Below are 18,279 nucleotides of genomic sequence, written 5' to 3'. Positions count from 1 at the left end.
GCACCAACCTGATTTTTCATTGCATCAAAAAATGAAAAATGTTACATTTATACAAGCGATGAACGAGACGAACACTAAGCCGTGATTAAATAAAATTACGGTTCAGAAATAGTGGTATGAAAAGATCATGCAGCTGCGAACAGGCTGTCCAAAAATGTACCAATCGATACGAGGGGTGAAAACGAGATAGACCGAGACGAAATTAAATAAAATTATCCATTAGGAATGAAGTGACATGGACATGCTTCATGACACGAACGAAAGGCAAATAAGCTCGGGTGAAATAACATTAAGCTAACTTATTTATTCAAATTAAAATTGAAATGTCAAGTTGACTGACTAAGTGAACCAGAAACATAAAACACATCAATGTATAAATTAATTTTCAAATCTGAACACATGCATTATCGGGAATAATATATGGGCGACGCTGCGATATTGGTTTCACAAGTATAATTACGAATGTGGCGTGAATGTCACAGAAAACATGCGCGCGCGCGCGCGAGAGAGAGAGAGAGAGAGAGAGAGGGAGACAGTTATTATTGCAATTATTTCCAATTTAGGAAATAAATAGTTATTAAATGCACTCATTCCCAATTTAGGGAATAAAAGTTATTATTGCATTTATTCCCAATTTAGAGAATAAAAGTTCTTATGGCATTTATTCCCAATTTAGAGACCAAAGGTTATTATTGCATTCGATTCCAATTTAGCGAATCAATAGCTATTATTGCACTTAATCCCAATTTATGGAACAAACAGTTGTTATTGCATTTATTCTCAAATATAAACTTACCTTCATATATCCCTTAACAAATATCGAAAAACATATGATCGACACTTTCACACAGACGCAACATCTAAATCGTGAACGAAAATCGGTCAGAAATAAATTGAATCGAGATCATCCAGCTTGCGAGCAAGCTGCACAGAAAGCAGTAAATCGATACCAGGGGTGGTAGAGAGTGCAATCTTTTGATAGTCGGTCGTCATAAACCGTGTAGCGACGGTGATCGTTATGGGACATCGGAACCGATCACTACCCGGTGACTCAGAGAGACCCCGAGGAAAACCACGTTCACCCATTCGATCGCACGATCCCCCCCTCCCGACGACGAATCATGGAGCCGATTTATAGGGCCACGGTATACCGATTTCGCGAGAGCGAGGGGGGGTCTCTGTCGTAATAAATGGCCCCTGTTCCCGAGCAAATGGAATATCGGATTAAGGCCGGTGATCCTCACCTACTTCGTCTTTGCTGGAACATTTTCCCCCAGAGAGCGACCTAATATTCTCGACAGCGAGCGAGATCGTGTGTCCGCGCCCCCTCCGCACGCCTTCGCGATCGAAAGTGTATCGTTTACCCGGCAAATGGTTCGTCGTCGATGGGGTGGAGGCGCCGCTGCGAAGAGCAAAGCTCCGTTTGGACCAATGGCGCGTGCATCGAGCGCGTGCTTCGTACGCTTCTAGCCTGCGCGTGCATCGGAGGCGTAGCGAGTGGTCTATCAGAAAGATTCCACTATACAGGTCGTTTCAGTTGTACGAATATTATGCAGGCTAAATTGACAAACTATATGATGACATGCAAATGATTTCTTCAAGAGATATTTACCACTAAAATTCCGTATCTCTTTTATTCATATTTTGTTTATTTAATGTTATTTATTTTATTCTTTTTATTATCTCAACAATCTTATACTGTATTATTCTCAATTATTTTCTCCGTTCTCAACATTATTTAATTATCTTTATCACTTACCATATCTTCTACCGTATCTCTCATTGTGTCGTTTCTTTTTTCTGATATACTGCTTGTACGATATAGTGACGTATTGCTCTAACAAGGACTTTCTCACGCTGATCAAATAAATATTATTATATCCGTCTACTATCTATTATCATTCTTTATCTGTTTACTATCAAAGTAATTCGTGTTTATCACTTGTAGTATCGAAGAAAATTATTGTATTTATTTTTAAGAATCACTGTAGTTATTCTATTTGTTGTTCAAGAGGAATATCTCCAGCTTGGAAGCTGTTAATAATATTTAAAAATGGAGAAATGGACAATATCAATCTGCTACTTCTTGTCACTGATTCAACGTTTATCTCCAAGCTAGTCATTCTGAGCAACATATGCAATAATCACAGTTATCTTCGGTAATAAAAGCAACAATACTCTTCGATACTAATAAAGGATAAATCAAAATTATTTCGATATCATTCATTACTATATCCTACAACTTCAGTAGTCAATATCTCTTAACCACTTGCACTATAATAACGAATCAGACTTGTGACGAAGATTCCACGTACGATCTATTAAATATGAATATTATTAATTTCTTATAAATCGAAATTAAATTGAATTTTTTTATTATCAAATTCGAGAAATGGAAGTAAATAAAGACAATACAATAAACAAAAATTATCCAGTCCTATTATGGAAAATATTAAGAACAAATAAGTGCTAATCAACGCAACGTAAAATAAGTCGTGAAATAAGTTCAAGAGGTTAAGTATTTGCGAGGATACTTCAACGCGACAAAGATTGCTTTACGGTCCTAAATTCATATCTAAAGCTTGTCTCTTTAACCTTGAAACAGCCTGTACAGGGTTGGAAGGGAATGCGGCGCGAGAGCGATGACTCCGGGGGTGTCGGAGTGCTCAAGCATCGAGAACATGGCAGCGGAGTAAAAAAAAAAGAGAAATTTATTCCGCGAGCGGCGAAGTTCAAGTGGCCGAGAGCCGCCCGGAGAACTTCCGGGAAATTCGAAATTAAAAGCCCGGGATATATCGCCCGTCAGGGTGGCTATAGGGTAGCGAATCTGTGGGTCGCCCGGGGGACACTCGAGACGCGCCGAAAAATTCGGAAAGTGCCGCGACGATGATTCTCTCGCGCGAAAAAGCTACGTCGCCGTGTCGCCCGGATGGGTAACGGCCGATCGATAATACTTCGACCGACGAAATAAGAATTGCAAAACTTCGATGGCGGAAACTGCCGGAGGACGGCGCGGAAAGAAGCGTTAAGTGCGCAAAAACTGTAGCACCCTTATTATCTAACACCAACCGTGCATTAAAAGTGACCAACGTCTTGGCATGCATGTGTGAGGATGGCGACAGAATTTATTTGATAATGTAAGAAAATGTAAAAAAGTTATTTCATAATATTTTTATATATATAATTATACATTATAAATTTTTATTATAATTATTTATTATAATTATATATCACAAATATAAATTAAAAAATGCATTGATTCAGTTCTTATAAAACAGTCTTTATAATTTCAACAATTTTAAGATAAAAAATGTGTAAACGGTGATGCTGTTACTAATTACTTATTAATCGGTGGTGATAATATAATTGTAAGAAAAAGGAACGTCTTTAATAGACTTATTTCCATTCAATCGAAGTGTCCAAGTTTGGCCTCTTTATTATCAACATTCGATTTATGGAGCACTCGAAGCAGCTGTTTCATATTAGTTTCTAAAAGCAATGATAAGACTGTCACCCTAATTTTTAACGAGTATTATTGTAATATTTGCTGCGCAAGTAACATACAACATTGGACAAATAACTTACAAATGTATCTTAACAATCTCAGTAATCGTTAATTACAGAATTAATAATTCATCATCTTGACATGATCGAAAAACCTAACGTTAATGCACTAATTAACAACAATTGATTTTGTTTTTATTCACCCCTTTCATGTCAATAATAACGCAATAAACATTACTGATCTGCAAGACAGCTGACAATAAATATCTATAGCTTTAGTAGTCTAGGGTTAAAATATAAGCTGACTCCAATCGCGACGATTCCCGTACAGATCACGGTCGTGTTGCAAAAGAAATTTGTCATAGATGTTCCCCGGACGAACTGAGAGAGGGTGAGAAATCTTTGACGGATGGAGGCGAGAGTCGGCGAGCATGGAAGAGTATTGTTTTAGAATGGTCGATGGAAAAGCAGGAAAAGCGAGCGAAAACTGCGCTATTCTTCCGTATTGATCTCCCTCTACCCGCGATGCTCCCCGCAGAGGGTGACCGTCGAGCGAACGGAAAGGGAAACAAAGGAAAGAAAGGGGGTAGGGGCGGAGGTAGAGCGAAGGTTGTTTATGCTGGCCCCGTCGCGACTGAAACGCCCGGGCGTCATAAATTATCCGCCAAAATCGTCCAACGACCCCAACTTCGAGAGACGCTGCCTCGCTCGGAGAGAGAGAAGAGAGAGAGAGAGAGAGAGAAGAGAGAGAGAGGAGAGATGCGAACGCAATTTGGCCAACTGCTTGCCAGCTCGCCACTTGCCAGCCAGGGAACGTATCGCCGATGATTGGTGCTCCGATTAAAAGTCTGCGATCCATCTCGCCGACTGGAGCCGATAGCTTTGACGTCTTCCGGCGCGCTTCCAATTGCCGGTCGAACGGCAACGTAATTTATAGCGGCAAAAGGATACGGCGCGATGCCTTGTTTGTCCCGGAGCTTGCAATTTCTCTGCGCGCCGGTCCGCGCCGCGCCGCGCCGCGTCGCGCCGGGTCGAGAGCGAAAACAAGTGAAAGCTCTCGAGACGACGCGACGCGCGGAATCGGTCGTTCCGCGGCAAGAGGATGCAACCGGGCATAAAACTTTGGGAAATAAAAGTAAGAACGGAGAGAGAAACCGCGCGTCACCGCAACCTTGACTTCCGTTTCCAAATCGGGAATTGTTATGGCGCGGCCGGGGATGCTTACGGCGCGACCATTTTTATCGCCGTGGCCACTGCTGCGCGGGCAGCGGTACAACACACCGATGCTCTCCTCAAACTTCGATCGTGCCAGTTACGGTCGTATTCGAGATACTTTACAGTTTTCTGTGTCGTAATCGAGAACAGTGGGTGTCGCGTATCGCGATGTTGGACGCCGTTTGAATCGAAAGCCATCGCGGTAACGCGTAGTTTCCGTTGCAGCGCTTTACGTCTTTGTGGGCCATAATTGGGAAGAATGAGTCTCGCGTTTCGAGATCGGCGATCGCAGACAACTTGCGTGCGTATCCGCTCGAAGCCTGGTGTCCTTATTACCCAAGGGTGATTCGAATAGTTGGACATTCGTGCGTGGTCGATAAAAATTGGCGTTGGTGTTTCGTTGATGCGTTTGAAAGCGAGCGATGCCGCGAGGTTGCGCAATGTTTGAAAGCGTTGGAAAGCGGTATGAATCGGCGTAGCAGTGCTCGCCAGGGTGAAAGTAAGAAGCGCCGGGGTTGAATAGAGAAGACCGGCCGCAGATCGCGGTTTCAGGGGGGTTCGATAAGGTTCGAACGGAGCGGGGAGAGTCGGCGACGAGAGGAAGCTCGGGAACGGATGGAGACGCGGCCGGGAGGAGCCGTAAACCTCTCCGGGTCCGTCCGCTCGTTTACGAGTCGGAGGACCACGGGAGAAGAAGCGAGAAGAAGAGGAAGAGAAACGATAGGGGACACGCGGCAGCCCGGCGGTACGATAAATGCGCGTACGGCAAGGAGCAACAATGGCAATTATGCGCCGAATGGGACGCGACAAGATGCTTTCACTGCAGACGAGCATCGTGAATAAGAGATAGCATCTGCTCGGGCCCGCGCTCAGCTCGTTCGAGGATCGTCTATTGAATGCGATAGGCTTCCGTGGGCCGTGGCGGTGCGGCGCGGAACAGCGCGCGGAGCGGAGAAGAGCGCGGAGCGGACGAGGTTCACCGCTATCGACTTTCGACTCTTTCGCGTACGCGCGGGGCTTCGAGATCGATTTAAGCCCAGTGTTTGTCCGAGTGATACCGAAAGCCAATTGATCGGGTATCGGCTTATCCTCGTCTCCGCGCGGCGACGGCCGCTCCTTCTGTCTCGGTGAAAGTTCATTAACTCTCCTCAGCAGCGGCGTGCGCGATGTATTCATAGCGTTGCGCGGGGTTAAATGGTTCCGAATTGTCGGGCACGTTGACGCAACTCCATTACGATCTGCCGATCGAAACGTGAGGGAGAAGGCTATACTTTCGTCTGCGAGAAAACGCTGTCGATGCACAGTGGTCAAAGTTATATAAGTTTGAAATCGATCACTTTCAAAACTTTGGTATAAGACTTGTCAAACTTTCGAGCGTTGCAAACTAAGGCATATATTAAAATATGGCCCAAACTTGCATTTTTATATTTAATACAAAATGATTAAAACAATTACTTTTACTCTCAATTTGGTCAATTTGTATTTGAAATACTTTATTTCATCATAAACTTGCGTCGCAAAAATTCCTTGGACTTCTCAAAGAGTTCTCGATTTAGAGGAAAATAAAATACAGCAGAAGCTCTTTCACATACAGATTTATTTTTATAATACCTTAATATAAAAACATTTTGTTAATTCAACATGTCACTCGAGTTTTTTATTAGTTAATAGTGCATCTAAATAATACAGTAATGGAGTCGCTATTGTTTCTTGAAATACAGAAGTCGACCAAATTGTTGACCAAAAATTACCGATTTCTGGACCACGATGCAATAGAAGACACGCGGTGGTCGAGCGCCCGCCACCGTATTATGGGATCTCATTTCCAGGGCGGGCCAAGGATCAATTAACTCTCGAGGAACTCGACAAAGAGCCAGGTGGCGAGAAGAACGGTGGATGTAAAGTTGCGAGAAACGGTACACTGGTTCCGGCGTGGAGCGGTGCCGGGCAAAAGACCAAGGAGGGTTGGAAAATTCTGGGTGGAACGACGTCGACGTCGGCGTCGCCGGCAGTGGCGGCGCCTATATTGATTTTGGGCCGGGCACGGGGTGCTGGGGGTGCTCGGGGTGCCACCGGCAGAGGGCGAGGAGCGAGAGGAGCACCGCGTCGACGAGCAGCTACGACATTGCGACGCGGATCGACGAGCAGAGTCGAGGCGAGCCGAACCGCGACGAGCAGATACGCGTCCGATGGAATCTCTTTTTCGTTTCTGCCCTCCTGACTCCACTCCGCTTCGCTCTGATCTGCTTTTGCTTTGCTTTGCTCCGAGACTACTTGCCGGCACTAATTTAACTTCTTCCGCCAGGCCGGCACAATATTTTTCGACCTCTCGCTACTCGTTCGCCGCTGATCGATTTCAAACAGCCACGTGTCATCGACCTGTATTAAATTATTTTTTTTATTGTTTATTTAATATTTAAGGGCCAGGGGTAAAAATGGAATTTACTTCAATGTCTTATAACATATACACTTGGCATTATTTTTATTTCAGGAAAATACTGTACGCTCTAGAAACATATGCAAATGTATGTAAATCACAATATAATACAGTCTACGGTCTGTTTTAAAAAGAAACGAATGCTAAAAAATGCATGTCTGAAGCAGAAGATTCTCTTATTTTGACGCTGGAAATAATAATATGCGAGCGAGATAAGATAAATGTGGATGCTACAAGATTGCATAAAAAGTTAAGCGTGTCGTATCTCATGCATGACAGAGCATGTAAAATCGAAAAATGAGTGAGGAACGAAATCCAAAGAGTTAGATAGAACTAGAAAGTCATCAACGGTTGGTTAATTGTTGCGAACACGGTTGCACAACAAATTCCTCACCTTCTCTTTTTATTCGTCTTTTTATTCGTTTCCACGCCTGACGTTCTAGTTATCTCGATGACATAATTTGTTTTTCGTTGACAAGTGCACCGCATCGTCTTAGCCAGCCGGGAGGTGCACGTTTTGTTTGTGTCGAACAAATAGTCGAACCGACGGCGAACGTCACGTCGTCGTTCCATTTCGATAATGCTAGATAAGAGGACGGAAATTCAAGCCGTGTATTTTTCTTCGGCGGTAGCTCGGATTGAGAGCGAATCCGAGGGAATTCTTGGAATCAGACCTTGCGAAAGTCACACGAGCGCGCTGTTCAAACACTTGTGTTTTAACCGAACCGAGCCATATTTAAATGACCACGGAATAGAACTTGTGCACGTGGTGCTCGCCGTATAATGCAAAATGCGTCGATATTTGCGAAGCGATTAATGCTTTAATTACGCATTGCAACACGGAAAGATTTGGCATGACATTTTCAATAATTTCTCTGCTTTGTTTAAACGCTCCGCACGGAAGGAAAGTTGTAGCGAATCATATTATATTTCTTTTTCTTCTTTATTTACGTCTTTATTCATTTAATCTCACTTTACTGCACACTATGTAATAAAAGTTCCTTTAACGTTGCCATCAATAAATTATTATAATAATTATTATTACTATATTCTTGACATTTAACTGGAAGAAGTTATGTTTAAATTGCTTCATTCAACAAGTTTTCAAAACATTTTTCCTCCAACGTTTCTTACATTAGTTTTTCCATTCATTCTAATCCAATAATTGATTTTATCTAATTTTCGAAAATTGAGTAATTTCTTAAGCGATTTTAATACTGTGCCTCAAGTTTGATTAAACTGTCGCCTATACTCAATATTTTCAAATTAACGTTTCCAGTCTTGTATATTTCAGAATGAAAGAATCATCGTCGACACATAACTGAACGGAGTAATATTTAAGTGACTTCAGAGCAGCTGAAAGAATGAATCGGAAATCTGCAGCCCCCATTTCTCATTTCTCCGGGAACCTGCGCCGCCGACGCGAGCAGAGGGGTGTCCACGGGAATCCGCCGATTCTCGGAACAATTTGGCGAATTATTTCGATGGCAGTGCTGCAGGGTCAAAACCGGCGATGTAGTAGAAAGTTAGCTGTGCGGGAACTCGCGGCAGAAGCGGAGTCGATTAATTTTAAAGACTCGGCCGGGGGTTCGTCGAGGCTCGGCCCGACGCCATTCATTCCGGTCCTTTGTCGCGCGTCACGTTATTGTTTACGAGCAATTTCGCAGGACAACGAGTAAAAGATGTATGCAAACGCGCTCTCTCGGAGGGCCGACCCTCCGTGGGGCGTAGGGAACGGACCGTCAAACAACTCTTTTTAGTTTTCGCCCCTTTCAGAGCAGACTGCAGGCATCGAGCGCGTCCCGTTGAAAAAGAAAAAGAAAAAAACGGCGCGTTGACGCGACCAGCGCCAAAGTTTCGAGCGCCGCGATGCATAGGTATGTATGTATTCCTACGGCGAAACGCTCGATAATCGTCGCCGTAAGAACTCGTTTATTTATAGCGACGATAAGACGACGGACTAGGCGATTCGATCGCTCCGAAACTTTTCATGCACACTTCCAAGCTTTTTTCTTCGACGCGACACCTGCGTCGCTTCCGATATCCACCAGGTGAGCCGCACACAGCCGGTTCAACCTTCGATCGCGTGAACTCGATCCCGGAACACCGTCATCGGAAAACGACGTTTACCGAGGCGCGTGCGACGCCATAATTCACCGCACCGCATTTTTCCGGTCGTCGAAAGAGGCCCCCGAAGCCGAGTGGAAATTACGCGTTTAACGCTCGCGCCGGCTCCGCGTTGTTATCGCGATTGTTTGCTCGCAGGTGCAAACCGAATCCGAAAGAACTTGTCACCGGACGCGTTAGCGTTGCAGTTAACATCGTTAGAAGACCGTGGACACAATACCGGCGCGTCTCGCGACCGTGTTTGTACACGGGTTGCGGCAGTTCGCAGCGATCCCTCGGTGCATCTACGTGCTGGCGATAATCATGCATCATTGGTTACACCGGTAGCTCATGATTCTCTGGGACAAGGCACCGAGCCAATCGCGGCTGATGACCCGGGCTCCTGTCCCCTCGAGGGATGGTCGAGAGTCGCCGACAGGATTCGAGACAATCATATTTCTTATCGGGACGATCGTTGCAATTTCTCGTGCTTTCATCTTCTGAACAATTCAGCGCGCTCCGCCGATCCCTTAACTCGACCTTGCACACCCTGAAAGCTTAATCGTCCCAGGGCTGGTTCGGGCGAGGCATAATTGAACGGTCTGGCGGTTCGATGGCGCTTGGCCGGTCGATTCCGCGAGCCGTGCTCGGCAGGTACCGTCGAAACAGAAGTAACTACGCCTCTATCGCGTCGGCCGGCGCGCGTTATCAATGGGCATAATTGTCGGAGATAACGCGGGCCGCTCGAGGCATCCTTGAGGCGCGCCGCGATTAATCATCCCGGCGTACACGCGGCGGCGTGTCGTTCGTTCGTACAAATACCAGCGGCGTGTCGTCGCTTTATCTCGACGTGCATCTGGATTATGACATACAGCGCGCGCCTCCTCGGCCCCGTATCGGCGCCGCGAAGCGCTGCGAAACGCTGCGAGGCGCTGCGAGCGCGGCAGCAGCCGGCGATAACGCTAAGCACCGCGGCGGCGGCGGTGGCCAGTAGAAAATCGCGGTCGCTCCGCGTACGCCTTCGGACCAATTTGCGGAATTGCCTCGAGGGCCGAAGAGGGCTTGCAAAAACCGCTCGGGTTACCCGTTCCGAAACGCCACGGCAACGGCTCCGGCTCCGGCTCCGGCTGCGACACGAGCAGCACCGGGGGAAACGATCGTACGGCTGATACCCGACAACGAGTCGCGACGAGACCAGACGTTTATCTAAATTGCGTCCCATTGTTCCATTTGGCGCGGAGCACGCGACAACCGCGGGGAGAACGGCGCGTCCTTGGACAGGGAAAAAGTCAAATTCACGAGCGTTGTTTTCGCTTTAGCACACGCCAATTAGCCGGGCGATCCGCGGTGTAACGGGCGCATGAATTTTCAATCGCGCGGACTCATGCCCGGCAATTTCCTGCGACGACGCGCCGCGCCGCGCCGCCGAGGAGTCCTCGGTTGCATCGCTGCGTCGTTGCATCACGGATTAACGGCGTCGCGAGCGGGCGTCGTAACGGCACGCCTAAATATTGACACGTTTCCACGCCGACGGCTTAAATTGCTGCTCGATTTTTCCCGATCATGTGCAAACTGTTGCGCAAATCGCGTTAAAGAGGAGGTAGATTCGAACTGAACAAACCTCGACGTTGTGTGCGAATACTTTCGCGATTACCGCATTTTATTTCCGACACAAGGCTAAACCAGTTCCGATGCATTCACGGCGTTTCTTGCGCTTTGTTCTAACTGCACGATTTTTTATACTGCTGCTGTCAGCCATATGTGGAATTAATTGTCCTTTGAAAAATAACTTTTACTCTGATCTATTGTGTCTTCTTTACTTCGCTGTGAACCACAGAACGTAAGAATTTTTTAGAAAATGTTCTTTTTTAATATTTTTCAGTGATAATTTTATAATTATCAGGTTTTACAAAAATTGTTTCATTTCTTTCTGAAATTTCTTCGAACTACGTCAAAGGAATTTCATATATTTGTACGGACTCTTCTGGTCGGTACTAAGGGGTAGATTTGGCAAAGCAAGATACCTTTATTTATTGTAAAAAATACGATGTTCAAACCAGAATCCAGAAGACTGCAAATAAATCGAAAATGTAGAATAAAATTGTTTCAAACGGTGCGTTCTACTGAGCAGGCATCTACCGGCGTGTCTGATCATGAATGACTGTTTCCCCTACTGGCCATATAGAGAACAAATACAGAGCGTTCCAATTCAATTTTCTCACTAATAAAGCTACGTTGAAATTAATTTTGAGAACTCTACTAAGCACTAGAAAATTCATATTGTTGATGTCATTCACAATATCTCTTGACAGTTTCGGTTGAACTTGGTAATCAAAACTAAGGCATTCAAATGTCGATAAAAGTAACGCGTTTCGCATGATCTCTGTCGCAATACGGAGGAAGAAATGCGGCCGTCAGCAGCGTGTGTTGTTCCGGACGCGGAAAGCAGAGTTTATCGTGCCGTGCGAAATCATTTTCGCCTCGTCATCGCGTGCCGAGATCGGGACTGAAAAATTCGCAGGGTCACGCTCGACCCTGACACGCGACCGCTCCAGGCCGTTTCGCGGGCGAAACGCTTTCGATTTTCGGCGGATCGATCGACCCCTTTTAGCCGGTTCGACAGAGGAAACGAAGGCAAGCGAGAGCAGCGCGCGACGCTCTAGCCGGCATATGTTTCGTCATCTCTCGTCGAGCTGCCGCGGCTAGTTTGCCGGACGTTTACTCGCTCGGGCTCTCGCGACCTCCGCCGTGGAAACATAAACAGTCCCCGCCGTGTGGCTCTCGCCGAGACCTTTCTTATCTGGCTCTCGAGCGCGAAGGCGAAAACACGCGCGACGCTCGTTCTCGCACCTGTGTATTTCATCGAGATACTAACGAGATCGCGCGCCGCGGAAACCCTCTCGATGCCCGTACACGTCCCTTCGCCCCGTTGAAATACGACCGCTCGTGCCGGAATTCAACTCCGCGGATCTCGCTGAAATTCTAAATAGACACGACACGACTCGACACGACCGCGCGCGAGCAAGAGCGCATGACTCGAATTTACCGAGCCACACGGAGTCGACGAACCGCGGCGGCGGCAGCGGCGGCGGCGACGGGGACGCGACGCGATGCAACGCGATGCAACCGCGCTGCCGCTTAGGCGATTCCCGCACGCCGCGGCGCACACTGTCACGGATTCCCACTCGAATCGCTTCTCTCTTCTGCTCCGTCAACGGTCGCCGCTATTCAACCCTAAACAATGCCCGGGTTTATCGTTTTTCCAGCGACTTGCTCTCCTCGCCGGAAAGAATCGAATCCGTCCGTGCATGCTGCGCGAGAATCGAGGCACCAGATTTCCTGAATCGAATCTCTCGCTTCTCAAACAAGAACGTCCGAAATAACAAATGTGCTGATCCAACATCGCCCTCGAAATATACAACGTTTGATTTTCCCGACAAATTGGTCGACAACCGAACACAGAATTGGACTCTGAACTTTGACAATTTGATAAATGGAAGACAAACTGTGAATGTCAACATCTTGTGCACTTTGCGCTAGAATCAAACAAATTCCATTCCAAATCTAATGTCAACTGTTGATCAAATTTGACATCTCGCCTTATCATCTCTCGGCTCCAATTTGTCGAATTTCTTTCTCTTTAATGATTTCCCAGCGGAGAGTAAGAGAATTTATATTTTATATTTAGATCGACTTCCTTGCTCAAATATTCACAGCAGAATAGAATGTTATCAAGGTTTGAAAGAGGGGGATAACATTCACGGAGACGGTTAAATATTAAAGAAGGAACGGAGATAACATCAAGACTGTTAGAAAGAACGGAAGCGGAAGAGATGGTTACATTTCCGAACGATTTTCATGCAGTTTGCGTGCCGGGTATCCCCCTCGCGATGGCCAGGTAAGACCCTAAATAGAGTCGATTTAAATGCAACACCCTGTAGAGGTAGCGGATTCTGGGATGCAGCGCAGAAAGCGACAGTTGACCGGGCGCCTCCGTGGTGCCCCGAGAGAGCGCACAGGGTCCTCGTCGGCGAAATTCCTCTCGAACGGACGCGATTCCATTCTTCCCGATTACGCTTTCCTCTCGGCCGTGGTTCCCTTTCCTTTTCAATTTCCGGCGAGCTGTTCCGCAATAAACGGGACAAAACGAAACGCGCCACGAATTTCGGCGAAAAGAAGCGCGAGGAATGGAAAACCGGGCTTGTCCTTCTATGCCGAAGGACGGTCGAAAAGATCGCGTTTGGCGCTCGATTTTCCACGATCCTTTCGCTATTCCTTCGACGAATTTATTCGAGGAATATATCGGCGAATTTATCCGAGGTATAAATCGAAGTCTTTTCGAGGCATAAGAGGGGGATATAAGTCTTTCGAGTCGGAGCGTCAGCCTTCGCCGCGTTACGTAAGCAAACGTAAACACTTACGTGCGCGAAAACCTGTTGTGTTCAACGCGTCCGGGGAAAACGTTGCGCGCGTGCCGACCGGCCGCGAAAAAATGTAAACGCATGCCTCGATGGCAGAAACGGGACGGGAAGGACTCCGAAGTTTTCCCAGGGAACGTAATATCTCGTCGTCACGCCGAGGTCCCGAGGCGAGCGAATCGCCTTCGAGCGACGCGGAGTCCGGCTCGCCGGTACGAAATTGTTACCGCTGTCGTTAATTACAGCAATGGTAATTACAAGGATATACGTAGCAGCGATAGCGAATGATTTGCAAAAGAAGTTCGAAGATAAGGCGATACGGCGGTCGAAACGAGTTGTTTTTAACGTCGGGTTTCCGCGGGACGTCGTCCACGATGACGACGCGAACGAATTCGCCACGGCGCGCGAATGAAATTGCAAAATTACGACGTTACACCACGCCGTAGCTAGGTGACCGCATATTTCAGCGTCACCGGGACCGCAAAAACCATTTGTTTACCAACGAGACGCCCTTGGCCGAAAATGGGGACTCTCTCGATGAGACCGAGTCGCGCGGGGGTAGCTAACGTCGATTGCGTTCTTTGAAATTTAGTGTTATGAACGTTTATGGGTCGTCTTCCGAACACGTTCCTGTCGCGTACTCTTTCCATTTTCGTTAACACTACATTTATGGAGCAGTAAACGCAGCTGTTTTATAGCAGTTTATAAAGCAATGAGACAGGTAATGAGACATTTATTCCGACTTTCAGCATATACTATTGTAATATTCGTCGCGAGTAACATATATATATCGAATAAACAGCTCGTCTATCTTTACAATTAAAATATATTCGTAAAATAAAAAATAAAAATCCTACCGCTATCATTATGTACAGGCTTCTCAGTTCTTTCACTCAACTTAATTATCATATTTCGCATATAAAAATAAGAGAGAAAATATTCTATGTCTATTGGGTCTATTGAAAATTATAATAAAAGTACATGATAATTACAGAGTAATGTATTGACAGCATACTTATTAACAGGGCACTTAAAAGTCTTTGTTCGTACATTTTCTATTTACTTTTACTAGTAGAAAGTCCCGGTAAAGTATTACGGCGAATAACTAGGACACTCTGTATATCCAGCGAAAGAAATTTATTGCATAAATTCTCGTCCGTGCGGTAGCCAAGGGGTTAAATTCATTCATCGACCGTATAAACGTGTTCGCGGCAAGAACTTACGGGACGACCCAATAATTTCCACCTTTGAATTTTCCCCTGCGCGCAAAACGAACACGACGCGCCGCACAGTTTGTAGGAATGCATGCTCGATGTACGAATGCTATAATCGCTCGACGCATTAAACCGATCCCTCCCGGATCCTTTATTCTACAATTAGCCCGGTAACAAAGGTGCCCTCGTATGGAATCATTAAAGAAATTCATTTGGTAGTTCGCATGCCGCCATAAAAGGGTTAGATTTAAGAGCGACGCTGCTCAAACGCGTTGAATCTCTCTCCGCGCTCGCTCGCGCGCGCGCGCGCACGGTCATTATTCTCATTATCTCGCGAGATGCTTTATAAGCATAAATATTTGTCCTTTTTTTATTCTCATTTTGTGGTTTTAATAGCGGCCGCTCGATGAAGTCGAATCATTATTGCGAAAGCCGCGAACGTGTTTTCGCGATTTTTTTTCTAATTACTCCGTCTCGCCGTTTTTAGCGGCGAACGAACAAACAGATTAAAAACAAAAAAACAACAATAAAAACAAATCATCGAAACGCGAGATCAAATAACACGTTCCTCGTTAAACAGTTCGAACAATACGTTCTCCAGTTTCACGAGCATTAATTCGCGGCATTTTTCCGCCGGGAATAATTGCGCGCGCTTGAGATATTGGAATAATGAAACGATCAATCAGCGATCCCCACGCAAATATTTCTCTCACGCTCGAGCTGATAACGTTTTTCTTTTTGAACAACAATTCAATGAGTCGATTCGCCCACGTAATAATTTCAGCGCGCCGTGCTATTGGAGCTGAAAACAGCCAAACGCGGTACTTTCCGATATTTTCCGTTCGGGTACTTGACTTTTTCAAATGAAGCTTTGTAATTAAATACGATGCTATCAATGTACTCAATTTTTCGTAAATAACAGGATAACTTTAAAGTAGAGATATTACACGTGCGAGTATGCATGATAAATGAATCTCGAAAATTCTCAGTAACAGTGCCGAATCAAAATTACTCCTACACTATCTTATAATAGTTAATTTTTTGTAATGGCATAAAGAAGACGTGCTGGGTAAATAAATAATTTTAATGTTGCGGTAAAAAACAGGAAAGAATGTTCACCGAACAATTCAATTATCCGAAGTGCGTTTCTTAATTTCAGAGTCGTTTATAAAACGGTACACCTTACCGTATTCTGCCGAATGGCTCGATCGCGCACTTTTATTATAAACAATTTAAATTCCGAATAATCTCGAACGCGACGCCGGCGCAAATATTTAAATCGAATACGACTTTAAATGTGCATAATTCGGTGGCGCGCGAACCGGTTCCGGCGATCTCCTAATTTAAATTCGAGCGAAATTGATTTTGAAACGCGCGGGCGCGCGCGCGCGCGCGCGGGGCCGATCGACGGGCCCCCATTTAAAAGGACCGTTCGATAATCGAAAGTGAGTCGTAACGCGTATCGATCCCCGCGAACCGGGGCGCCGCGCCGGCTTTTAATTATGCCGTTCCCTCCTCGGAGGGGAGGGGGCACGTCGGAGCTGACGTTCCCGTCTCGATTTCATGTTCCTGCCCGAGAAAAAACCCTTGAATATAATCCTGGAAAAAAAGCCGTCCATCGAGACGGGTCTCATCGACCTCGAGCCAGCTAATCTCGAACATTTGGGATCGACCTATCGTCGCCCGCGGACATTTATTTGCGAGACGCGAACATCTCGTCGACGTTCCTCGCGAAAAAAAAGTGTCCCGAATCGGATAACGTTCCGAGTGACAGACGTGTAATCTCGGCTCGCACTAGTCGAGCGCGCGCACTCCAAAGATCTGTTACCTCCGTAACTGCGTGGCGGTGTCATAATCTCGGAGCCACGGGTCAGAGACTCCTCGATAAACAAATAATCCGAGGGAAACGTGATTTTTCTATACATGGTCGTTGTTGCTCGCGTGAGACGCTCGCTTACATAATTCCGCGGTGTGACGCGATTTATAAACCAACTGTAACGCTATCTCTCGATTGAATCGTCGACGTAGCCGTTATCCGCGACGATTTTTCTACGATCACTAATCGCTCGGCGATCTCGAGCGTTCGGGTTAACTCGTCATCCCCGGTTAACAGGTTAGGACGAGTCAGCTGTATTCAACAGCATCCTGTGGCAAGCCTCTTAGTTGCCTCTTTACGTCTCTAAACATTCCTGTTCCTAACTGTACTATAATGTCTGGGGTGGCGTCGATCGCGGCGTGTTTGCGCTCGTCGCAGGATAAATCGGCTGTGATTATTATTATTCATCTCTCTAATTGCGCGTGTGCCCGTATAGGTGGATCAAGAATAAACCCAGCCGCGAGAGAGAGACCGGAGTCAACGTTTCACGAGCCCCAGCTTCCGGTGTACGAGGAACGGAAAAAGTACTCACCACCGGCGTGCAAGATGACGTTCGGAGGTAAATTCGTCCTTTGGCCGTGAGTAAACTTTATGTCTCGCTTTTTGCTTCCCCTCTCGCTTTCCTCCGAGAGCTCGCCCTCTCGCTCTCTTTCTACCCTGCACCACGATCGACCAAGTTCGATGACACTGCCCGGTTTACGTCGGATATACGGTCACCACTGGCACACCCGTCAATTAAACCACTATTCGACACGAGCGACCACGATCGACACCCTCTCCCGTTTTACGCGGCGCGCGTTTTGACGTGTAGATTTATCCATGAACGAGAGAACCACGGCAAACACGTCTTACCGGCCTGAACTCGCGCTCGCGACTACCCGGAGTCGCGAGCCGAGCGACCGAGGCGCCGCCGACGGAAGCCGAACCAAACCGAGCGGACACGAAATTTCGATTCGCCCCGAGCGCCCGACCGCTTCGTCCCTCGAACAATTATTCCGATAATTAAGGGAGTCTCGTCGACTAGCGTGGGTATTGTTATGTTGGTGTATATGATTTTTAAAACATCCGGGAGTGGATTTTTCGATTTATCAGAATAACAAGGATTCGAATGATTGAAATATGCAACCGTATTTCGACCATGTAATCGGTAAGTAATTGATGTAAATTACTTCTGACATCATTCAACACGATATCTCAAGATATAGTTATCGGATTTACTTCAAATTTCCACCCAATTTTCGGTAGATCAGTCTTCAATTTTTTCTATCTTTCTAAATGTCATAAATAATTTGCAGAAATACTTGAATTTCAAGGTACCACTATTTTTAGAAATAATGAGATACTTTATTAATCCTGGCATAAGCGATAGTTACATAATTTGTGAAAATGTTACTTATTGTTTTTTTTAACAATATGTCTACCAAGACGATTAAAATAATGGATTTGAAGTTTTAATTTAAAAATTGTTGGATTTATAGAGATACCCTTAAGTAGGAAACAATTGAATAA

At 45.9% G+C, this 18,279-nt stretch overlaps 1 protein-coding gene across 6 annotated transcripts in view; it reads right to left on the bottom strand.

The window, feature by feature from the left end:
* The window catches only part of Prosap (SH3 and multiple ankyrin repeat domains prosap), a 265,310-nt gene extending 247,681 nt beyond the window's left edge, over positions 1–17,629 (bottom strand). For all 6 annotated transcript variants that reach the window (XM_078191925.1, XM_078191928.1, XM_078191929.1 and 3 more), the window contains exon 1: positions 17,303–17,629. The gene's annotated coding sequence lies outside the window, so the exon portion shown is untranslated. The remainder of the gene's footprint in view (positions 1–17,302) is intronic.
* Positions 17,630–18,279: the final 650 nt, after the last annotated feature.

The sequence above is a fragment of the Augochlora pura genome, chromosome 10 (genome assembly GCF_028453695.1).
Source record: "Augochlora pura isolate Apur16 chromosome 10, APUR_v2.2.1, whole genome shotgun sequence".
NCBI classification, from domain to species: domain Eukaryota; kingdom Metazoa; phylum Arthropoda; class Insecta; order Hymenoptera; family Halictidae; genus Augochlora; species Augochlora pura.
This window is presented reverse-complemented; position numbering and strand designations above follow the sequence as displayed.